The sequence below is a fragment of the Callospermophilus lateralis genome, chromosome 7 (genome assembly GCF_048772815.1).
Source record: "Callospermophilus lateralis isolate mCalLat2 chromosome 7, mCalLat2.hap1, whole genome shotgun sequence".
In the NCBI taxonomy this organism is placed as follows: domain Eukaryota; kingdom Metazoa; phylum Chordata; class Mammalia; order Rodentia; family Sciuridae; genus Callospermophilus; species Callospermophilus lateralis.
Genome location: NC_135311.1, coordinates 60,389,970 through 60,416,491, shown reverse-complemented (window position 1 = coordinate 60,416,491; position 26,522 = coordinate 60,389,970). Strand labels below are relative to the sequence as shown.

The 26,522-nt window shown below is 35.7% G+C and overlaps 1 non-coding gene across 1 annotated transcript; it reads left to right on the top strand.

Moving 5' to 3' along the window:
- The first annotated feature begins 6,211 nt into the window (after nucleotides 1-6,211).
- Nucleotides 6,212-6,282, top strand: Trnaa-ugc (transfer RNA alanine (anticodon UGC)). Its single transcript has one exon. It is a non-coding gene; the product is annotated as a tRNA-Ala (tRNA).
- The last annotated feature ends 20,240 nt before the right edge of the window (nucleotides 6,283-26,522 follow it).

Below are 26,522 nucleotides of genomic sequence, written 5' to 3'. Positions count from 1 at the left end.
AATTTGAGCTATAGTACAATAACAATCTTTTGGTTGTCTAATTTTTCTTGATGTTTTGCTTTGATTTTTTTAACTTCTGTTTATTATTTTCTTTTTTCTGCTTACTTTGGATTTAATTTCCATTTTCTCTCTTAAGGTGAAAATTTAGATCATTGACTTGAGAATTTTCTTTTTCTTTTTTTTTTTCATGTAAGAATTTTAAAGCTAGGAATTTCCCTTTACCCATTGCTTTGCCTGAATCCCCCAATTTTGGTTATGTTGTGATTTTCATTTTCATGCAATATGAAAAATATTTTCTGTTTCCCATAGGATTTTTTTTGGGGGGTCTTGAGTTATATGGAAGCACGTTGTTTTAGTTTTTAATGGTTTGTTTCAAGAGAACAGACTTTGTATGATTTTAGTCTTTTATATTTGATGAAATATATTTTAATGACTCTGACTATGCTCCATCTTCTTGAATGCTCTGTATGTACTTTAAAGGTTGTGCCTTCTAATATAGTTATGGCTTGAGTCCTCCAAATGTTTAAGTGTTGGAAAATTAACTCCTGAATTCATATGTTAATGGTTTTTAGAAATGGTTCCCTTGGGAGGTAATTAGGATTAGATGAGGTCATGATCTACTTCTAATATATTAATATAGTTATTAATATAGAAATTATATTAATATAGTATATTTTGATTTATATTTGCATTAATGATTGCATAAATGTTTCATTTCTATTTATAAGCTAACTTTTTGGAATTCCACAAGACTACAATATAATGTGACAGTAAAGACCCATCATCATAGAAGCCAAACTAGTGAATATAAATATATTTGAAATAAAAAAATATAAAACACAGTAAATTCTATTAAAGAGTTCGTAATGTCACTGCTATTTTTATTTGCCACAAAATATAAAATAACATCACACACACAACAGATATGTTGTAGAAAGAATCTTTCTCATCAAGTGATCAATAAATTACCTTCTTCTTAAGATATACCCTGGAGGGATGCACTGAGATTCTTCTCATTTAGTCCTCAAGACACAGGTGTCATTTTACATATGTTTATACTCTTAAGGTTTATTTAATGTAAATGCAAAAGCCTTCTTCCTTAAATAGCAAAAAGTAGTATAAATAAAGAATTCTACCTGGGTTTTTGTGGAAATGAGAATTATCAAATACGGAAAACATTATTAACATAATCCACAAGGATTTAAGACCTCATTTCTACCTTGGTCACGTAAAAGAAAAAGTCAATACCATTCTGTCTGCAGGGATGCACATGCCACAGGAAGGGGACTGGTTCCTGGTGGTCCCCTTTCTCCCTAGTGTCTGAGTCCTCAGTATGAATTGGTTGAATGAATAATGAATACAAAGATCAGTTTTCCAACATTTATTAATTCTTTCAACAAATAATGGATCTCCGACTATGGGCCAAATGTTACTGCAGGAACAGTGACATATGTATTCTTTACCTTCATGAAGCTTGCATTCTAGTAATGAGAATATGGAACAAATATTCTAGTGTGTTAGTGTGTGTGTTCTGGGGGCAGGAAAGTGGGAAGTTGTAAGGGCTTTGAAGAATAATTTAAAATACTAACAAACAAAAAAAAGAAAGAGATAATTAAGGATGGTGGGGAAAAGGATTTAAAAGTTTAGTCCTGAAAGTTCCATGTTTTAATAAATGTGAGCCCTGAGCAGAGGGACATGGAGAGAAAGAAAGAAGACTTGCTCAGGATGGAGGCTTCCGGGAAGAAGCAATGATCCATATGGGTTCCTTGATGGAGGGGTGATTCATTTTTGTGGGTATTCCATTTCTGGTCATAGCGATTTGAGGATTCAGTTTAAAGAAATTGTACTTAATGATCTTCCTTTTGAAATGATCACAAAACCTATTATGACTTTGTGACCATGTTGTAGACTTGAACCCCTTTTTTGATTGTTGAAAGCAACTTGTGGTGAAAGACAGGTTTGGAAGCTTAACCTTCATTAGTTTCACCACAAATCTGTCCCCATCTCTTTTGATGTTTATTAGTAGAGAGGCCAAAAGTGAAAGCAGAGAAACCAATTAGCAGGTGATTGCAATAATCTAAGGAGGAAATGATGGTGGCTCAAGGGGTTTGCAGTGGACATTGTAGGTGTACAGATGCTAGAAAGGAAGAGTCGATAGGATTTGATGATGGTTGAATACACAATGTAGAACAAAGGGATAACTTAAGGTTGACACTTAAGATTTGGAACTGAGTAACTACAAAGTAGACTTGTTGTTTAATCAGCAAGAAAACAAATAATAAATAAATGAAGTACTAGGACTTGCCAGGTAGCACAAAAAATTCACTTGAGGTTGATTGGAATTAATTTTAAATGAGAATAGTCAATATGTTTGTGTGTCTATTTTTCACTAATATTCAGCTCCCCTAGAACATACTCAGAATTAAGGGCTGCATTTAATCACTTAGAAATATTTCTAAGTGAGTAAGAATGAAGGAGGGAGCAGCACCGGGGTTGAGGGTTTACACATAGGAGCAGCTATAATAACAACTCATAGCAGATAAGCTTATAACAGAGGGAAGTGGGTGGTAAGAGAATGTGGAAAGGTGGTACAATGAATGGGTCGATCGATGGCTCCATGGGAAAAAAAAAATGTTGCAGTGCATGTACAAGAGAATTAAACTGGAAGCAGAAGGTGGCTGCTTGTTAGGATTTAAATCATGGAAGAAGTGCATATATTGCTGTCACAAGGCCCAGGGTCAAACCCTAGGTTTGGCATTATTGATACATACACCTACACCATAATTGAAATAGTGGCTGAATGAGGTTGCAGAATTGTACTATTAAAGATATAAAGAAGTAGAAGACCTGTTCAAACCACCCTGAAAGGCGGGCAATTTCAGTTATCCAAATCCAGATTCTCTGACAATTATTAAGAATACAAGTAACAATAAATTATTGGGGAATAAGGTATACTCATACATTGCTGGTGGGACCCCACGCTGTGAAACAGTATGGAGATTCCTCAGAAAACTTGGTGTGGAACCACCATTTGACCTAGTTGTCCCACTCCTCAGCATATACCTAAAGGACATAACATCAGCATACTATAGAGTCGTGGCCACATCAGTGTTTATAGCAGCTCAATTCATAATAGATAAGTTAGGGAGCCAACCTAGGTGCCCTTCAACAGACGAATGAACAAAAAAGAATGTGGTAAATATACACAATGGAATATTGCTCAGCCGTAAAGAAGAATGAAATCATGGCTTGTGCCAGTAAATGGATGAAACTGGAAGTATGTTCACGTATGCATGCATGACCAGTGTAACTCCACCTCATATACAACCAAAAAAATGGAAAGTTATACTCCATGTATGTATAGTATGTCAAAATACATCCAACTGTCATGTATAGCAAAAAAAGAACAAAAAAAAAATCCAGATTCTCAAGGTATAATTCATGTCTGCAGAGGTAAAGTTAGCCAAGTATTTGTTAGTAATTACATGCTATTATGTTCTGTTTCTATCTGTTAAAGGAAGAATTGTAGCAGTTAACTTGTGCCGATTGATTGTTTTCTAAAAAAAAGAAAAATTACAACTGCATCAATAACGTTTTTTGGAGAAAGAAATTTTGGGATTTAATAGTAATATTTTGAGGAAATGGAGAATAGCTGACTCCAGTAACCATGCAGTTCCATGTGATTTGCCTTTGTTATTATTTTCACTGCTTGATATTCCTCAAAGCTGGTATGGACTGAAAGATTTGATGTGAAGAAATGGCCCACAAGTGTGATCAGAGTAGAGGAAACTAGAAACAGAACTACCTGTTGTTAATGCACTCTTTCAGCATATGGGTAGAACACCTATTTTCTGTCAGGTATTTCATTATGCCTATGTACATAAAGGTATGGCCCTTGAGAAGTTCCCAGGTCAATGAAAAGGACAGATTCTTTAATAAGTAATACAAATTTAATGGAATGGTTATAACAAATTCATACGAAGTTCTCTGGAGATACTTTTTAAAAATGTGTGGCTAAGACTGTGAATCTGCTCCCAAGGGAAGAAAAGTGTATGAAAAGAATCCTAAAGGACTAGTGGGAATTTTAGGCATAGAACTTGGAAGGGAAGTGTTCCTTAAGAGAGCAATGATAGCATGCTCAAAGGCCCAGGAATGTTGCTAACAAGCAAGGCAACAGAGCATAGAGATGGACAGGTGCTCGATGTTGAGGGAATAAATGAAATTATGAAGGAAAAGTCAGGAGATGAAGTTGAAAAGGTACAGAGGGGCAAGATTTTGGCAGGTCTGTCAGACTCTGGAATGGATCTTTATGAACAGGCAAAGCACATGCTATTTAAGAAGGCATTTCTGTGTGTGTGTGCAGTTTGGAGAAAACAAAAAGACTCAGTAAAAATGGTTCTTACCTCCCCCATCCCCCTTTCATTTAACTTTCTCATCCTCTTCATGTATAATAGAAATATCTTTAAAACTAAAATGCTGACAACATCCCCACTATATTAATTGAGAAAGAAATGCAAACTCTCTTTTCTCTGTGCCTTTTTTCCTGCTACAGTGGCCCACAATGTCTGATCAATATTTTCTGGTGCATAATGAAATATGGGAATTTCAAGCTTATACAACAGAAGGTAGCTATTCACAATCCAGAAACCACTGAGGCAAGTGTTGATCTCAACGGCTATGCACCTCTCTGCACGCTGTTCTGTGACTGTTTCCCTGAAACTAGAGATTCCCTCGCCCTGCAGAGGGAGTCTGAAATCTCCCCAGTTTTCTAAGAGTCATTTCCATGATGGCATTTGTTTCAGTCAGAGTAAAGAGCCCACTTCTCAGGCCCTTATGAAGCGTTCATTACACCCTCTGCTAGGCCCTAAGTGCCAGTGAACTTCCTATTTTATTCTTTTTTTTTTTTTTAAGAGAGAGAGAGAGAGAGAGAGAGAGAGAGAGAGAGAATTGAGAGAGAAAGTGAGAATTTTTTAATATTTATTTTTTAGTTTTCGGTGGACACAACATCTTTGTTTGTATGTGGTGCTGAGGATCGAACTGGGCCACACGCATGCCAGGAGAGCGTGCTACCACTTAAGCCACATCCCCAGCCCCCTATTTTATTCTTTAATAACAACTTTCCATCTCATAAGAGTAGAATGCAGAAAGGTTCACGGGTATCAATGGCCAGGTAATTGAACTCTTAGTAGCTCTCTGTTTTACATGATGCTCTAGCTTTAAGAATACTTGATAGTTAGAAAATTTGCTTTTGATAGAAAAAAATCTAAGTTCATAAAATTAAATTCAGAGGGGTCATGCATAGAGGCCAATGTGGTTTGGATTCCCTGTTTTCCCTTTCTCCTACTCTTTGTTGACAAAGAGCAGCCCTTACACGAAAAGGAAATTTAATATGAATCTGTCTGAGGTGCAAAGGCACAGTAGCTGAATAATATCTTGTGAAGCCATAGGTCTTTTAATACAGTCTTCTTTATTGTAAAGAATAACATAATTTACTCTAGGAACGTGTGTGTGGCATGAATACTTCATTTTGTGGTACATTCAGGTCATGACAGAAATTATACTGCTTTCTTCTAAATATGAAAACTGAACAAGTCTCAGCTGTCTGTTTGTGTAAGAAGAAAACAAAGCACATCTTTTTATCCTTTTAACAGAGAATTTCCTACTACCAATTTGACTGTAGAATATGGGAAATAATTTATTACTTATATACTTTTAGGAGTAGACAAATGAGAGTAAGATTTGGCAATTCAACCTCATGGGAACTGATCTGCCTTGTCTTGACAGAGGAAAACAGAATTTTATAGAATTTTCCATGGACTGCTACCATGGAGTCATTCAGGAGCACATTCTGACCTGTACTCATTTATGAAATTTATTGCTACTTAAGCTTGTCCGGACAATTTTGGGCTGTTAGAGGGGTAAATAATTTATTTGAAGATTATAGCAAGGTCATCTTAAATACTTCATCAGAAGAAAAGCAGATAGGAATTGCACCATGCTCTTTGACCAAATAACACACTCTCCATAGGTGAGACAGAGGGGGCTCTGCCAGAGTGGGGTTGCAGAACTCCAACAGATTAGCATAAGTGATGCGATTTGAGTTGCCATGAACCAGGATACACCATTAACCAGATGACATCAGTGTCTCTGCTAGGGCACAGCCTTCCTCTGATGGGCAACATTAGCTCAAAATTGTCTCTCTGGGGGCTGTGGATGTAGCTCAGTTGGTAGAGTGCTTGCCTTGCATGCACAAGGCCCTGGGTTCAACTCCCAGCATCACCAAAAAAAAAAAAAAAAAAAAAAAGTCTATTTGAGAGAAATTAGTCTTTGCTTAACTCAAAACTCAGTCTTCCCCATGACCATGCTTAGGTAAACTTGCAAAGCACAACAGTGAAGAACAAAGCCTGGGAAGGGAATGAAGGAAAATCCAGAGCAAACTGGTGGAATTTTCCTTATGACAGGCAGAAAACAAACAAAAGATTGTAATCAGGGTTTCTGCCAACTGAGAGGTGAAGCAGGAACTGCTGTGGAGGCTCTGAGGCATTATGGGGGCCCTAGTCTCTTTAAAATGAAAAGTGAAAAGCAGTAGCCAGGGAGGCAGCTGAGTCTTTAGCAGCCCCCCAGACCCCGCAAGCAATTATAAGCTGGTTTCAGCAAATACTGGTGATGGTAGGCTTTATTTCTTTTGAAGGTAACTATATCTTTTGACATATCTTAAATCATGAGAGGGGCTTATGTCCTCGTGGTTTTCTATGTCTCAGCAGTTCCCTAATGCCAGTCTAGTTTCAAGAACACTCAGGCTCAGTAAAAGCGAATTTCACTTTTGGTAACAAGGTGCAGATGATTCTTCTGGTTCACAGACAAAATTTAATACTTTCTGTTTGAACATTTCTTTTTTATTTTTAATTTTAATAAAGTTATGTGCTAAGTTACCATTTCCATCATGTTCATCATAACCCTTTTTTACACTGCACTTAACTTGACATTTCTTGGGCAGTGAAAAACCCAGAAACTACAAAAGTCATATGATTTGAGTCTAACTTCACTGCTATATATATATTGACAGTGCATCAAACTTTAGTTTTAATTTAAGCTCAGATCACTGAAGTTTTGTCTCTGAGTCCTAGAAATAATTTGTTAGAGATAGAAACAAATGCTTTCACATTTGATCAAGAAACATGAGCATGATGAATCAGTAAAATTCTGCTTAAAACTATACTCTGTAACTTGACACATATAATTAAACTTATATTCATTTTAATTCATTTTTTCAACATGCATTTATTGAGCCCCTACTGTGTGCTTGGTTTTCTGCTCAGGGGCTGAAACATGAAAGAAATTATACATAATAATTCCTTCAATAAACACATAGTTTATTAGAGGGTTATTAGACATGAGTTTAATTAATTTTGAAACCAAATAGAAAGGGATGTGTTTTAACCAAGTGAAGTAAATTGAAACGGGAGAATTTATTTCAATGTCTCCAAGGGATAAATTTTCAACTAGGAAAGAATCATTGGAAATGTAATTTTGAGTTGTACTTTGGGGGATAGATAACAACAAAGCCATTCCAGGTAAAAGGGCCAGCGTGAGCAAAGGCAGAGATATGGGAAATCCAGGAATAGTCAGAGCTCAGTCTCATTCTAATACTTCACTTTCTTTGAAAGCCAGCTCTTCCTTTCACGGCTCTTATGAAATGAGGCTAAGGATGGCTGACATCTCAACACTTGGCTTAAGGTGAGTTTGTTGGCCAAATCAGAGATCACTGGATTCAGAATAACTATGAATTTGACTTCATGTGTATTTAACAGGAAAGGATTTCTTTGACATTAGCATTTTGTATAACAAAAACTACCAGCAACAACAAATACAGTGTTTGTAACAGATTAGAATAAATAAATCAAACCTATAAGCTTTGGTATTCCCATCAGGAAGGCAAAAATGACCCCTGATGAAAATCCTCAAAGACAAGGTATCCAACTGAAATATGTTTTACAGCCAAATTTGACTGAATGTAATTAATTCCTCAATGGACAAATCTTACAGAAGAGTCTCAAAGAAAGATGTTGTGTAATATCACTCTAATGCAAAGCATTAGATGACAATAAGGTTTACTTCAATGTTTTTGTGTATTGAAAAATATTCTAAATTTCGTGACCAAATCTGACAAGTAGATTTGTCCATGGGATTCTATCCTGAGTTAGAAAATAGGATTTTAACTTGTTCTCCCATGCCAATGACTTCTTGTACACATTCCTTTCTGCTTCTCTGTCTCACTTCTCCCAACTCAAATATCCACTCATTTTCCTAGGTTTTTCACTCCCATAGAGGAAATTAGGTGAACAATTATTTCATCTAATATGTCAAATTAATTTTTCTGGGAATCTACATTTCTTAAGTGTACTAATAACTGCCTAACCACAAACATGTTGGTTCTGGTTTCTTTACACCATTATCCAGGGCAGCCTTGGAAGACTATGGGTTATCTTTCCTGTGCTCTCAGACCCTCCTCACAGAGAATGCCTTGTGCATTTGGTGGGGTAGGAGGCCGGTCATCTGTTATGTGGCAATAACATCAATAACAACTATAGCATACAGGCAATATATCTATCAGTCAAGGAGAGTTTTTTGACAACATTTGCAAGGAAAATTCTAGATTTCCCATAGGAAGAAGGCACTATATCCATCCTATACCTTATTCCAGCAGACTTTCACCAATAGCAGCTTTCTCTAGGAAAATACAAAGTATTTTAGAGTACTTCAGATTCTGTGAGTGCAAAACCCTTTACTTGGAGAAGTTTCTGAGTTGCTTCAGCAGCCTCGAGAATACAGTTGCCTCCGAAGAGATGATAACAGCCCTGTTGTTACTGAGGATGACACAACATCCTATGCCCTGTGCAGGTGGAACTGTCGCCTCGGCTTTCACACAAGGAGATTTCAATAAAATGTTTGTGTCAACACCTATGGGACTTTCAGATTTGAAATTAAAGTTTGCACATTATTCTTACTTAGCCTGTGTGGAATGCTTATTTTATAGATGCTTAAAGAGAAGTGACACGGGAAGGGGATGGAGCTCAATCTCATTGTGTCTTTGTGTCAAGGCACAGTATAAAGCTAGCTCCTAGGATGGTGATGAATAGAGACTGTTGTATTAGGTTTGAGTTCTCATTAACACTGATTGGCTGTTGACAAGCAGTAAGGTGCTGGGAGAATTAAATTAAATAATACACATTAGGAAATAGAATATCTGACACATAGCAGACATTCTGTAAAAGGAGCATTATTGCCTAAACATTAAGCAGAATCTCTCACAGAAAGATTCAATGACTCTTCTAGTGATAGCTTATCAGAAATAGAAGAGGCCAATTCCATATTAAAGAGGAAACATTTCCTATAGATATCAAAACAAATGTTTCACATTTTACTCTAAATTCTGTTGATGGTTAGAAAGGTCCATGATGTGCTTGGAATCCTTTAATGAGAAGGATCCAGATTCCTTGACCTGCTGGTTGGGGCCAGTTTCTACCTAAGACCCACATCTGTTTGGATTAATGCACTGACCTTGAGAAGGTCTTGTCAGAGTCTTGGAAAGAAGCCTAATGAAGGATACAAGAAGACAAACTAGTTCCTGTCATGCATGCAAATTTCAAGGATTGACTCTTTGAATCTTTCATTATTAAAGTGTTATTTGGCACTGTATGGATAGAAGGAAGAAATGTTCATAAATCTTTAGAAGCAACTATGCATGAGAATCCCTAAAAGCACAATCATAAAGAGAAAAAAAATTAACAAACTTTTGGGGAATTGACTGTAGATGAGATTACTGATTACCACAGTTGCAAAACTAGCTTAACACTTCCCTTGATATTTGCGCCAAGAATCTGCAAGACCTGGGTAATCCCTGGTTCAGGGATATTACTCAGAAACAACTGTTGTCATCCACCCCAGATAAATAATAAATGGGTGAGAAAGTCATTATAAGACCCTTTCATAGTTCTCTTACTACTAATTTTGGAGTCTGTCAGTGATGACATGCTACTGCAACTTATAGACAGAAAGAAGCTTCATAGCAACATACCTTGGTGGAAGAGGATCTGCACCCCCCCAATGTGACATTCCTTTACTCATTGTCTGTCATTGCCTCTGACTTTCTTCATGGCCAATTTGTGACAGTTTTTACCCAAGAAGTGGAAATAATATCTGCTTTTTCTCCCAGGAACATTGTGAGGATAAATGAGGTAAATCATTTGAAGTGCTTTGGGCTCCACTGATGATAAGTGCTATGTTATTTCAGAGCATTATTATTTACTTTGCAAGTGACTTGTCACCATTCCTAATCTGTGCAAAGCACTTTGAATTCCTTAGAGAAAGACTTGATATTGAGTGAAAATTTTATACAAGTGGATAATATGTACCACATAAAATTTATTCTGTTAGAGACTCTGTTACTATTCTGGGGTGGGGGGTGGATAATGCATGCTGTAGCATGGTAGAGAAGAAGAAATGTTGGGGGACATTTGACATTTTAAACTTGTTTTCTCATAAGACCTCTCAAACTAGCCCCAGACACTCACGTATGTTTGAGACAGATTACATGAATGTGAATATTTGGTCTATATAACATTGGTCCTTAAAACTTCCCATTTTGTCTTACTAGTCCACTCAAAAATGATTTATCAATTTTTTAAAAATATTTTTTAGTTGTAAGGGATCTTTTATTTATTTATTTATTTATATGCGGTGTTGAGGATTGAACCTAGGGCCTCACACATGCCAGGCAAGTGCTCTACCACTGAACCACAACCTCAATCCCTCAAAAATGATTTATCAAATATTTACTGGGAAGCTACTATTTTTCTATTGGAGTAGATTCTAGTAATACAAAAATGATGAAAGTAAAAAAAAAAAAATCCTAAATGGATGGTAACATCAGATAAAAAGAAAAACAGGTACCCTTCTTGGCTATCTCTGCTTTTTATTATCATCAAGGTATTTAACAACTCTGTAACTTGTAAAAATTAATAATAATGAAAATAATTCTTATCCGTGGAACTACAAGTCAGTTGTATCTGATAGTGTGCAATTGATCATTGCCGTACTTATTGAACTGCTTTGTGTCTATTTGTAAGTATATCTCGGCAAGTTGTAAAACAAAAGGAAAAATAGGGCATAACAATCTAATAGTTAAATTAGAAACAACAGTGTAACATAATGACCTTTTATTTTTTTTCCTTTTTTTTTTTTCTTTTGGTACTGGTTATCCAACCCAGGGGCACTTTACCACTGAGTTACATACACAGCCCTTTCTAGTTTTTTTCATTTTGGTATAGGTTCTCAATACATTGCTTCTGAAGCTAGGTTCAAACTTGTGATTCTCTTGCCTCAACCTCCCAAGTTACTGAGATAAAGGTATTTTCCAGCATGACTCACAAAATGATGTTTTTAAAAAATAAAAATAAAAACCATTTGCCATTGTCAAAGTTTCCCAATAGTGACAGTAGTACTAGAACTTTACCCATTGCCAGTTTTTAAGGATGCTCCAGAGTAAATATTTTGATCTCTCATACTGCTCTCTAGTATAGAACCCAGCACAGCTTGGAAGAGAGCTAATTCCCTGTCTCAGATCAGCAGAAAATTCAAACAGACCTGGACATTTTCTTTTGCTATTTATCAAGAATGCTTTCAAGGTAAGAGAAGCAATGTTATAAAAGACAAAAGAAGAAAATTTAAAGAAGTTCCAGATGGCTATGTTGAGATTGTTTGATTATGTAAAAAAAAAATCATATTAAAGTTTATTATAATAAATTAGATTTGTGAAAGGACCAGGAAGTGTTATTGATACTCAAATCTTATGTACATTGTATTTAATCCAGTTCTCTCAATCTGAATGTATTAAGCACCTACTATGGGCTGTCACTGGAACTTGCACTCTAGGGAAGGAGGGGAGATTAATGAGTAAAAAAAGCAAAATTTTGTATGTCAGCAACACTAATTACCATGAGAGAAATATATCAAGAAATGGGGGGGGGGGAAGAAAAGCTACAAGGAGGACAACTAGCAGTTTATTTGGGAAAAGAATGTTCCAGGGAGAGTAACGAATGTCAGAGAGGAATTGAGTCTTAGGCCGCTGGAGTGGGTTTGCCCTCCTGAGAACCCAACAGCTGCAGTGTGGACAGAGGACTCCAGGTGGCGTAAGGGCGGAAGTGGGGTCGCTGCCTGAAAGGCTATTGCAAGAATCTGGCAGGGACATTATGTTCATTTCAGAAGTGATCAGATTCCGAATATATTTCTAAGTTGGCACTAAAAAGATTTTCTAAAGGAGTTGATGTTGGGTAGGAGAGAAAGAAAGGTGTTAAGGGTAGTGCCAAAGTCTTTGCTTGAAGAACTGCAAGAATGGAATGGGCCAAAAATGTAGAGAAGCAGGTTCAGGGAGGAAGACCAGAGAAGCTAGGTGCTGAGCATATTTATTTCCCAGTGGGCAATTAGGCATTCGAGAGGAGACGCGGAGTAGGCAGTAGCTGGTTGAAGCTGGCGTTCTGAGGGCTCAACCCTTGACATTGCTGTCAGTCATCAGAGTGTGTGTGCGCTGGGCCTGTGAACGCACAGGTCGAGAAGATGAGAAGGAAAGAACCATCAGAGGAGATAAAGAGGGATGGTCAGGGGAACCGTGAAAGTGTTATTCAGGAAATCAAGTGAAAACTGTGTTTCAAAGGCAGCAGTGACAAAAAAGAAAAGTGGAGAAAAAAAAAAAAAAAGGATTGGTTGGTAAGGTTGTTTTTTAAGGTTGTAAATAAACAAGTTGGTGGTACATTATTATGAGGGTTTAGAATTATTGTTTGCTTGATTATCAAGTTTCTCTGGGAATAACTCCAGGTCCTGGAAAATGTAACCATTCACCAAGAAGAAAGGAGTGGTGAACACTGTCACTCCAGTGTGAGACTATGCAAGAAGGTCCAGAGGGGAAATGTGTGGGCTGTGAGAGTCTCAACCCAATCAGTGAATTAATTTCCTGATAGGGATTAACTGAGTGGTAACTGAAGTGCGAGGGTGTGGCTGGAGAAATGGAACTTGGGGGCATGGCTTGGGGGATTGTATTTTGTATCTGGAGAGTAGAAATTTCCTCTGTCTGCCTACTGATCACCATGTGAGCTGCTTGTCTTTGCCACACTCTTCTACCATGATGTTCTGTCTCACCTCAGCCCTGAGGAATGGATCCTGGTGTCTATGGATTGAGAACTCTGAAACCATGAGCCCTTAAATAAACCTTTCCTCCTGGACAGATGTTCTGGTCAGGTCCTTTAGTCACAACAGCAAAAAAAGCTGACTAAAACTATGAGGAATATATGATATTCACCCAGGTTACTGTAAAGACAAATCAATGAGTTATGTATTGCAGATCATTTGAAACTTAATCTATAGGAAAGAACAAGTTATAAAAATTATATAAAGATAGATCTGTTATATATACATAGAGAGAGATCTAAATATATAAGCAAAACATTATTTCTATTAAAAGGGGATCAGACAAGTGATTTAATTGCACTGAACTAGGGGTTGGGGTCGATCTTCAGTAACTGAGTGATATCCTAAGTCCTGTGACAACTGTTATTCTGAGGGGATGGGGATCTAGAAAGGTCAATAAAATTCCAGGAAGTCACAAATGTAATATTATTTAAAGCTATGAAAAATTTTTAAATATTTAGTATTGAAATAACCTGATATAGAAGGTATAAAACCTGGTACAGAAATAGGAATAATTTTAAGTTTATGGAATTGATTACTTTTATGAAGTTTGTATTATTGCATTTACGTGTATATTCTTTGTTATTTAAGGTGTTTGTAAATTGATATCTGCCATGATATCTGAAAGAAATTAGTCAAAATTGTAATGGATGTTTGAATGTTTAATAAAAATAAACTTTCAGAATTTTATCTTTAGAGTATGAGATAAAATGCAATTGACATTAAATTACAAAAGAAATGCACATATTCACTTTCCCCACAAAACTTCCTTGGATACTAAGGAATCAAACACAAAGCTGAGTATAAAACAGCCCAGTCATCAAGGTTCTAAACTCAGGGTTGTATAGACAAATATATAACACAACATGTATTTATAATGCCATGTGGCACATCATAACTGAGGCATGTATTAGAGAAGCAGATTTCCTTTTAATCTTAAAACCACATTAAAAAATAATAATCTTGAGGGGTATAATAGGACCTGGAGAACTTTTATCTGCTTTTGTTAATTTTTAAAATATTTATCCTCTTAAAATTTGAAAGTGAGACATGTTAAATGTTTATTACTTTGTCCTAAAACTAATAAAACCTGAAGCCAAGTATGGTGGTGCATACCTGTAATCCCCTCGACTTTGGAGGCTGAGGTGGGAGGATCACAAGTGTGAGGCCAGCTTCAGTAATTTAGCAAGTCCCTAAGCAATTTAGTGAGATACTGCCTCTAAACAAAAAGGGCTGGGTTCGTAGCTCAGTGGTAAAGCTCCCTGAGTTCAATCCCTAGTACTACTACTACTACTACTACTACTACTGCTACTATAACTACCACCTTTACATGTAACACAAAATACTTTTATGAAATATAGGTAGATATATTTTAGTGAGAAGAATATTCTTTTAAATTTTTGCAGATGTGTATAATATCTAGCTTAGTAGAAGGCAGATGAATCTCTGTACTTGATTCTGCTTTTTAATATATGATATGCTGCTTTGGTTGTTGTATGTGAAAAATATATGGCTTACTGCAAATTTTAATATTCTCCAAAGAGAATTATTTTAAGTATACCAAAACTTAGCAAGTATAGTCATGCACCACCTAACAATGTTTCAATCAATGATGAGTGTTTATATAATGGTGGCCCTATAAAACCACATCATCTAGTAATGTCATAGCCATCTGTTTCTGTAAGTACACCCTGCCTTATTCACACAGTGACCAAATAGCCTAGCACTGCATTTCTCAGAACATACAACTCTGTCATTAGGCAATGATGGTTGTAGTTTTTAAAGGCTAGTATTGAAGTACAATCTGAAATAAGAGCCAGGTGTGGTGGCACACACTTGTAATCCCAGTGCTCAGGAAGATAGCAAGTTCAAAGCCAGCTTCAGCAACTTAGCAAGGCCCTAAATAACTTAGTGAGACCTTGTCTCGAAATAAAACATAAAACAGGCTAGGGATGTGGTTCAGTGGTTAAGTGCCCCTGGTTTCAATCCTCAGTACCAAAACAAAACAAACAAAAATATATATGAGATGGTGTTAATAAATATTTCATATTCTACATAACAACTAATCACTCTACCTTGCATACTGGGTGGATCTTTCAGCTATGGACCACTTTATAATATTACAGTTGATTGTTTAAAATATCTGTTCACTGAATTATACAAACCCTACACATTTTGATATATAATATATAATAACAAGCTCACAATGGCTGATAAAAGTTTTTCAAATTTTTAATTTTCTCTTAAAAGTTATCATAACAACAACATAGTGGACAAAACCCCTATCACCTTAGCATTGTTATGAAAGTAGTTTGAATTCAGTTAGTCCTTAAAACGTTCTTGGAAAGCCCCCAAATCTATGAATCCCACTTTGACAACCCCTATTGTAAGCTATTATGAGAGTACAAAGGAGGTATATTTACCCCAAGTAGGGTATTAAAGATCAGAAAGACTTCTTATAGAAAATACAGCTGTCTAAGTCTCACAGATGCTTGAGTGGGTAACTGGGAGGAAATACAAGCACAGGTGTGGAGGCAAGACCTCGCAGTTGGAAGGACCTGCAGAAAGTGGGTAGTGCTGCAGTATTCAAAGCAAGACACAATGGAGATGGCAGACAGAGTCAGGCTAGATCCAAGAAGAAATATGCTACATAAGAGAGTCTCAATTTCACCCTTTAGTCAAAAGAATGTAAGCTTTAAGAGGAAAGGTAGAATTATCTGATTTTTATTTTAGAAAAATTACTCACCTGAAACAGAGTTTAGAACAAACATGGAGGTAGGGAGGGCAAGAGTAGAGAGATTTCTTGTCTGGTGCCTTCTTCTGACTCCTTTATTTAGTAACTTCCAAAATACAAAAGTATACTTGTTATGAAAAGTAAAATAAAATAGAAAACAATATAGAGAGGCAAAGAGAATCGCCCAGTTCCCCTCACTCTAATCCCCTTAAGGCAACCAGTGCTATGGCTGGTGCTCTGTCCTTCAGAGATGCAGCGGTTTTGCCATTTCTTTGGGATTGTGAGGTAGTTCAGCCATTTGATGGGTTTTGAATATGAGGCTGGAGCTTATAGAAAGGTCAAACCTGGATGTGTGGGGAATTCCCAAGATATGAGGCCTGGTTAAATCCATGAAGGTGGATGAGATCCTTGTGGGACAACCACACAGAGAGAAGGTGAGCGCCCTACAGCCTGACCCATGGGAATCCCCACCACACAGAAGCAACACACAAGATCCTAGTCTCAGGGGAAAGAGAGGACAAAGGGCTTTCAGTGAAAATCCTGACCAGGCAGGATTAAAAACACTGAGGGTTTGTCTTTACATTGAAAGTCTGCTGTATAAATCCTGAAGGAGGTTGGTGGATTTTAATCAAAGTTGAAAAGAGAGTTTTTATCAGACTATAATAGTTCTCCTGAGGTTTTGTGCATATTATATAAATAGAATACAATTTATCTTCAGTCAGAACTTCAGAGACAGTCATGCCAGCAGACCAGGCAGCACCCAGAGAAATAAACAAAGGATGAAGGTTGCTGCTAATTCAATATTAAATAATGGGGAGACGTTTGTATGGCCTACTAGGGGAGGGTTCTAGAAATAACAGGGGGAGGGATTATTTTGAGGAAATTGTAAGGTTTCAGAAAATAATAGAAAAGGAAAGTATTGAGAGAACTGTCACTGGAGTTTGTGAATGGGTTAGAAAATTTCCCAGAAAATGTATGGTAGAGTTTGGAAGATAAAACGAAGAAGGGTGTGATGGATTTCTAGTAGGTAAGCAAAAATTTACATAAAAATCAAATTAAAGTAGTACACATCTTGGCAATCATAAGTAATGCTTTATCTTATTTTTATTCAAGTGCATAAGATCCTGGAGCCTTCAGAATATAGGTGCAAGTACCATATATTGTTATAGTGAATAAAAACTGATTTTCGAGTGCTTGGGTATTTTCTCATCCAATAATCTGTATTCGTCACAACCCATCTGATATATTTCTCTAACAACTACATATCAAATACTTACTAGGTACTGGAGATATTCATATAATTAAAATAATATATTTTTAAAGAATTTGCATTCACCCTAACTAAACCTCAACCTAAACCACTAGCAATAATACATTGTTGTAAATGTAGCATGAGAATTAACTTAAATACCTGTGAGCAAAAAAATGAATATTTATTGTTGTAAACCACAGAAATTTCATGGTTGTTTGTTGGACAGCAAACTGACTTATAAATATTGCACGTTGACTCTCCTCCCCCACCAGAAGAGCCAATCCAGTAAGAGGTGGAGGTACAGCTCAGTAGTGTGCTTAACATACACAAGGCCCTGGGTTTAATCCCCAGCACCAACCCACAAACAGAAGATCTGGCAACAGCTCTACTATACCTTCTTAAAGGCTAGAACATTTTAGACGTTTATTTTTCCTCCAAGATTAGACCTTAAATAAGATAAAATAATCTTCTTACATCTGATCTAAATATCTCCTGTGTAGGAAGTGTTGTAAAATTTGAGTCTAATTATCCAAAAATACATAGTACAATTCAGCACCTCTGTCTTTATCTATGAAGACAGAATCTTAGTGCAGTTAATGAAATTTGGTGACATATAGAGAAATGTGTTTGTTATGTGGCTAGGTTAGAATTATGGTTTGTTTCAATTGAAAGGTTGGTTATCTTTGAACATATTTAAAATTTTTTTCGGTATGGATTTGTTACATTTCAGGACACATGGTTTGAGCCACAGTTTATCAAAATACCTGTCCCGATGAACCACTTAACGGTGGAAGTACTGTTTCCGTAAAATGTGCTTGCTTTCCAGAATTCCACTGGGTCTAACATTCTTCCTTAAAGACAATTTATTTTTTTAATATCGTAAGAGAAAACCTTTATTACCTACTATATAGGAAGGAATTTCTTTTTTAAAATTTTAATTTGTTATATATATCAGCAGAATGTATTGCAATTCATACTACACATACAGAGCACAAATTTTTCATATCTCTGGTAGTAGACAAAGTAAGGAGGCTATGAGTGTAGCAACATATCCACCTGCGTCTGATTGACACAAGGGTGTGTACCTCTGCATTGCCTGCATTCAAAATATAACAGGACCAATTGGGTAACAGGGTTCAGTTTAGGCAGAAATATAATAGAGTTTAGGAACAGAACATTTCCTCCATGGGGCTAGGTACTCAAAACTACCTTCAGCCTTTTGTTTTTGGTCTTTTCCCACAAATAAAGTATTGAGACTTATTCAATATAACAGGCCTATGTGATATTGATACAATAATAGTGTTTAAAGAAATACGTGCAGTTTCCACTGCTTATTCACTTCAGTCTGGAGAAAATAGGTGGCTTTGAGAAATACTAATCTATGTCCCCCTTGGTCAGGTGTGTCAGTCTCACGGCTAACATGACTTCAACAGCTTCAAGACACATTATTATATTTGTATCTATATGTTATTTTAAAAAATGTTTTAACCTCTTGAGTGCTTTCCTTCTTTTTCTATTTAAAATATTTTTAACCACCTGTTTGAAGAAAAAATGCAAGGTATAAAATAAAACTCTAGAAGGAAGATAGTCACAGCTGAGGAGTAAGAGAAGTCTGTGGCTAAGAATGACTTCACCTGGAATGTGGCACAATAATAAGTGTGCTCGTGGTGAGTGGGATGCTGCAGCTTTCCATGAACGTAAGGAGAAAGCAAATGTATAGCACACGGAAAAATAAATCAACTTGTCTGCCACAATGAAATTAACTACAAATAATCGTAGAGAGATAGCTAGAAATCCTAAAACATTTGGAGATTAAAACCACACTTCTAAATAATGTATGTATTAAAGAAGAAAGTAAAGAGAAATTTAGGAAACATTTTCAGAAGAGTCAAAATAGAAATATAACTAAACAAAATTTGTGGGGGTGCAATAAAATCAGTGCTAAAAGGGAAATTAACATTAGATGTATGTATTAGAAAAAAAGAAAATATAAAATCAATAATCTGTGTCCACTGTTGAAAACTAGAAAAATAAATAAATCCAAATTAATTAGAAAAAAAATAAAAATTAGAACAGAAATAAATGAAATGGAAAATAGGAAAATAGAGAAAAATCAACAAAACCCAATCTGATTCTTGAAAAACCTAATAGAACTAGTAAGCATTTTTTCCAGAATAATTAAGGAAATACCAAGAGAATACATATTACTTGTATCAGAATTGGAGGACAGGAAACCACCACAGATCCCAAGGACACTGGTGGGACAATGAAGATATGCTTCGAACAGCTCTGTGCCTGCAACTTTGACAGCTTGGATGACATGGATCAATTCATTGAAAGGTGATCTACAAAGTGCAAAATTCATGTAAATAGAAACAGACATCATTTTTTTTCCTACTATCTTCCTATTTTAGGAATTTATATGAAGACACCCAAGAAATCATCCTTCTTTTTAAACAGGACAGATACTCCCTATTTTATTTATATATTTGTTTTATTTATTCTAATTAGATGTATATAACAGTAGAATGCATTTGACACATCATACAAAAATGGAGTATAACTTCTTCTTCTGTTTTTACATGATGTAGAATCACACCAGTTATATGATCATATATGTACACAAAATAATAATGTCCCATTCATTCTACTATCATTCCTACCCCCATATCTCCTCTCCTCCCTTCACTCCCCTCTACCTAACCCAAACTACCTTTATTTTTCCCTAGCCCTCCACCCTTATTGTGAATCAGCATCTGCATATCAGAGAAAACATTCAGCCTTTGGTTTTTGGAGATTGGCTTATTTCTCTTAGCTTGATATTCTCCAGTTCCATCCATTTACCTGAAAATGCCATAATTTCATTCTTCTTCATTGCTGAGTAACATTCCATTATATATATACACCACATATTCTTTATCCATTAATCTGTTGAAGGTCATCTGGATTGGTTCATAGTTTGGCTATTGTGAATGGAGCTGCTATAAATATCAATGTGACTACATCACTGTAGTAAGTCCTGCATCAATGATTTTAAGTCCTTTGCATATAAACCAAGGAGTGGGATAACTGGGTCAAATGGTGGTTCCGTTCCAAGTTTTCTGAGGAATCTTCATACTGTTTTCCATAATGATTGCACCAATTTGCAGTCCAACTATCAATGTATGAATGTATTTATTGTAGCTTGTATTCTTGATAAGTGGCATTCTAACTAGAGTACGATGAAACTTTAGAGTAGTTTAGATTTACATTTCTCTATCTGCTAGAGATGTTGAACATTTTTCCATATATTTGTTGATCAATTGAATTTCTTCTGTGAAGTATCTGTTCAGTTCCTTAGCCCATTTATTGATTATTTGGTTTTTGGCTTTTTTTTTTTTTTTTGGTGTTGAGTTTTTTGAGTTCTTTATGTATCCTTGAGAATAATGCTCTATCTGAGGTGCATACTGTAAAGATTTCCCCCCATTCTGTAAGGCTCCATTTTCACATTATTGATTGTTTCCTTTGCTGAGAAGAAGCTTTTTAGTTCAAAATCATCTGACTTATTGATTCCTGATTTTACTTCTTGTGCTTTAGAAATCTTGTTAAGAAAGTCAGTTTATAAGCTGACATGGTGAAGATTTGAGCTTATTTTTTTCTATTAGATAATAGACCTATATCTATTAAATAATTAAATCTGTAAGTAATAACTTCTGAAGACAGAGAATTCAGACACAAATGGGTTAGCTGGTAAATTATGCCAAATAAACACTTAAGAAAGAAATTATACTAGTTTTCTAAAATCCCTACTAGAAGGCTGAAGCATGGAAAATACTTCTTTACTCATTCTATGAGACTAGGATTATTCTAATATCAGAACTATATGGAGACATTACAAAAAAGAAAAATGTAGATTAATATCTCATGACAATAGATGCAAAAATCTTAACAAAGTATTAGTGAATTAAATGCAGCAATTTATAGTAAAAAATCATATTCACCCAAACCAGGTGTAATTTATTTTGGGTATACATTTGGTTGGTTAAATATTTACAAATAGATCAATTTAGTCTATTGCATCAACAAACCAAAGAAAACGTCACATGAGAATATCAATAGATGCTGAAAAAGAATATTTGACAAAACAAAATGTGTATTCATCCATAATAATACTTTTTTAAAAATTCAGAAAACTAAGAATAGATAATTTCCTCAATGATAAATAATATATGAAAAAACTACATTTAACATCATACTGAATGGTGAGAAACTAAAGTCTTTCCCACAAGAATCAGGAGAGAGTGAGGATGTACCCTCCCATTGCTCATGTTCAGCATTGTACTGGAAGTCCTAGCTAATGCAATAAGACAAGGAAAGGAAAAGGGGGAAAACTATATACATATTGAAAAGGGATATACAAAATTGTCTTATTTTGTGTAGAAATCTGAAAGAATGGACAAAATATGTTCCTGAAATAAGTAAGGGATAATATCAAGGTTGTAGAGTACAAGGTTAATATACAAAAATTTACAATGAAAAATACATGTACATTAGCATGACCCCAAATAAAATATTTATATATAAAACCAAAGAAATGTATACTATCTAGATGAGGAAAGCTATAAAACTATGCTTTATAAATTAAAGGAAAATTTTTTAAAATGGATGTATGTTCTATGTTCATGAATAAGAAAAATCAGTATTATTAACATGTCACTTTTTCCCAGTTGGATCTGTACATTCAATGCAATCTCAATCAAAATCACAGCAAGTTACTTTATGGATTTCAACAAATTGATTCTAAAGTTTATATGCAAAGGCAAAGAACCCAGAATATCTAACATAATATTAAAGGAGAAGAACAAAGTTGGAGGACTGATACTACCACCTTTAAGACATATTATAAAGCTACAGCCATCAAAATAGTATGATATTATCAAAGGAACAGGCACAGAGATCAGTGGAAATTAAAAGATTCCAGAATTATACTCACATAATTATATTCAATTGATACCTTTGACAAAAGAGAAAAGGCAATATGGTGGATAAAATGTAGTCTTTACAATAAATGATGCTAGAACAACTGGACATCCAGCTTTTAAAAATGAACACCTTTAAGAAATAACTCAAAATGAGCCACAGACTTAAATGTAAGACATAAAATTATACAACTCCCAGTATTGAACAGAGTGGAAAGTCCAGATGACCAGGGCTTAGTGATGACTAATGAGAATCATCTCTAAGTGCATGGTCCACGAAAGATAAAATTGATAAGTTGCATTTGTCTAAAATTAAAGACTTCTACTTTGTGAAAGCTTCTGTCAAGAGAATGAGAAGACAAATCACAAACTGAGAGAAAATATTTACAAAACATACATCTAATGAAGGACTCCTATCTGAAATATATGAAGAACTCCTAAAAATCAATAATGAGAAAACAAATTTCCAGGTTAGAAATGTTTAAAGGACCTTAGGAAATAAACAGATGATGAATAAATATGTGGAAACATATGGTTCACTTCATTTATCATTAGAGAATTTCAAAGTAAAACAATACTGAGCCGTTGCTATTAGAACTCACCTATAAGAATGCACCAATTAGGGCTGGGGTTGTGACTCAGTGGTGGAACACTTGCCTTGCATGCATGAGGTACTGGGTTCAATTCTCAGCACTGCACATATGTAAATGAATAAAATAAAGGTCCATCAACAACTAAATAAGAAAAAAAAATTATTAGGTAAAAATCCAGAACACTGGCAACATCAGATACTGGTGAGGATACGGAGCATTAGGAACCTTCAATAATTGCTGAAGAGAATGCAAAATGGTGTGATCACTCTGGTACAGTTTGGCAGTTTCTTAAAAAGCTCAACATATACTTACCATAGAAACAATTAAAATGTACTCAAATGTGTGGGGAAATTATATCTACTCAAAAGCCTGCACATGTACACAGAAATTTATAGTAGCTTTATTCATAACTTTCGAAATTTGGAAGCAACTACAATGTCCTTCCACAGGTGAATGGATATATTATGTTAGGTCCTGACTATGGAATGTTATTGAGGAGTAAAAATAAACTGTCAAAACATGAAAAGACATGGAAAAACCTTAAAGTCTAAGTGAAAGACACCAATCTGAAATGACTTCCTACTGTCTAATCCCAATTGTACGACACTCTGAAGAAAGCAAAACTATAGAGACAGTAAAAAGATGGGTAGCAACAAGGGGTTTGGGGAGTGAGGGGAGAATGATTAATAGACAGAACAGATTATTTTTAGGGCAGTGAAAGTATTCTGAATGATTTTACAATGGTGAATACATTAGGCCAAACTCACAAAATGTGAGACAAAGAAAGTAAAGGTATACTATGTGGTGATAATGATGTGGCAATGCAGGTTTATTGATTGTAACAAATACACCACTTTGGAGGAAGATGTTGATAGTGAGGGAAGCTATGCTCGTGTAAGGGCAGGTGGTATGTGTGAATCTCTGTACTTTCTGCTCAACTGGACTCCAAACCTAAAAATGGCCTCAAAAATAATTTCTATTATTTTTTTTTAGAGTTCATTTGAGAAGTTCATTAGAGATTTATATAAGGAGTAAAATTTGAAAATACATATGAAAATGATGAGAACTGTATAAATACATAGGAAAATCATGGGTTTCATATAAAAATCTAACTTTCTGGTTTGCAATCCAAGATTCTGGGAAGGAGAACAATAGCTGAGTAAAGAGTTATAAAGAACATCTGAGCTAAAATACTGTTTGCAGCCAATGAAATGTTGGTGTTTAATCTCAAGCTGTCCTTTTAGGTCAAGGAGGTGACAACTACTTTCTTTATTAGCAACCAGTTATGTTAGTAGTGACTCAGAAAAAAAATCTTAAAGTATCCTATTATTATAGTTTTGTCTAATATATTAGAGAAATTCAAAGATTGTCAGTTCTAAACTTAATAGAAAGCAGAAGAGTCTCTTTCTGGCTTTTATTTTCTAAGCTAGAATTTGAACTTTCACAGATGGTTTTTCCATGGAGCCTTTAACTTAGCTTTTGTAGTGAGCCTGAGGGAAGGGTCGCTTAATACTTGATGAATATCCCCTTATTTCTTTACTTGATTCCTGAATGCCTGTCCTTGGACTGTGGTAAAAAGGCAAACTTTCCCACTTGCCTTTTCTTTTGTAGCTTTGCTAAGGGTGTCAATGCTGGGAGTTGCTTATTTTTGGAGTAAGTGTTAATGATTTTAGAATTTTTTTCCTGAATCCACTGTTCCAGCAGTGAACAGACTCTTAACAAATCTCCAAAATAAACTCATTTACCAAAGCTTTCTCATATTTGTCATTTTGAAAGACTGAATAAACATCAGTGAAAGAAGCCATCCAAGTTCTCATGCCAAATATGTCTATGTCCAAGGCCAGGATTTCTTCATGTTTGAATGTGAATATGGAGCCTACAGTGCTAGGTATTTTAAATTCTTTCTAACCTATTTTTATTTCTCCTCCTTCACATGTTCCAGTTTTGATGAGCCTTAAAGGTAGGGCTACTTGCTACTTAAAGAAAGATCTGCTCTCGCAGACTGAAGACTGGGCTATGTTCTATTTTATTTGGAAGAAGTCTAGGTTTCATACCAGAGAATTACTAATTGTGGCTCAGACAATCCTTTCCAGATGGCTGTAGGTTGGTCCAAAACACAAAAGGACACAATTGGTCTAAAGCCTGGATGAGAGTCCCAGAGAGAATTGAGAAAAGTTGGAGGGGATTATTTCTGTTGCTGGAACTACATCTATAGTATCTATAGAACTAGGCTAAACTGAGAAAAAGGAGAGGAGACAGCATGCATCTTTGGTTCTGTCTCCCTCCCTTCTACCCTAATTTTGAGGAAGAGGCATGTGCCCATTTGAACTCTTTTTCTTTCATGATGACATTTTATGAGTGGTGACAAATGATTGTTCATCTAGGTCACAGTTGATTCCCTATCATGCTCTTCTAATGTATGGGATTTCTTTAGACACCTTGATTTCTCTATATTCATCTCTGTCTCATTCCAAACTTTTAATTTATTTTCTATGTGTGGAATTCAAGCACATTCATAGGCCTAACAATATAACTATAAAGTAGCAGAGCAGAGGAAGAGCAAGAGACCAGCAGAGTAAGATCCTCTAGTGATTATATCCATGCAGAAATACAAATTTGAACATCTATTTATACAGGAAATTACCTTCCCAAAAGGTAAGGAAAACAGATGAAAGACCTTAGTACCTGGATTTATCATCATAATAAGATGCATTGAAAAAGGAAGAAATAAAATATTCGCCTGCAGCACTATGTTCTGTCAACTAAAAAGGCACTCCCTTCTGCCAACTCCAAAAGATGCCTCACTCTTGGGGAATTGAGAAGAAATTAAATCCAAGCCTTAAACTTAGAATTCAGTACCAGGTCATTATTGTGAAACTCAGTACTTGATCGAGCTCCATGGCCTCTGACCCAAGCCAGTGCTATGGACCAAGCCTCTGTTTTAGCCTGACACTCAAAGAAATGCTTCTACCACCCCTTTACTGGCATAGAGCAGCATAACATATGTAAAAAATTCATCTTCAGCCAGGCAAGGTGGTGCACACCTGTAATCCCAGTGGACCTGTGAGATGAGACAGAAGGGAATGCAAGTTCAAAGTCAGCCTCAGCAACTTAGCAAGGCCTTAAGGAAAAAAAAAATTACAAAAAAGGGGCTGGGGATATGGCTTAGATTGAACCCCTAAGTTCAATCCCTGATACAAAAAAAAAAAAAAATCAATCATCAGCAGAGTGAAACAATGAAGTGAACATAAAACTTAGAATGTGGTACCAGGTTGGTGAATCCCAACACTGGGCAGATCAGAATGGCTCATGTCCTCCAGCCAGTACCTATGAATGAACTTGCCCTGGTACTAGATGAAGACCTACATATAATAATATTTTTATTCCAATTCTTGTGCCTGACTATGATGGTGTTGGGCCATGAGTACACCACAGCAAGAAGACCTATCAGCATGCATCTTGGTCTTCAGTCCTCCTCAGTGCTATGCTGATCTTAACAGGTTGTGGGCTTCAAGTGCAACCTGCTATTGCAGCATTTGTGGCACAGTGTTGCAGCATTTATATCTCTAAAATTGTACAACTCATCCCTATTCCAAACAAATGCAGGATATAACATAAAATCATTACTTTCATGGAAAAAGAAGAAGAAAGGAGGTGAAGAGTCACTGAAATAGGGTGATAATCCATAGTAAGACCCAGTGCCAGGCAGAATTCTGAAGTTTCTGATCACAACCCATGACTGT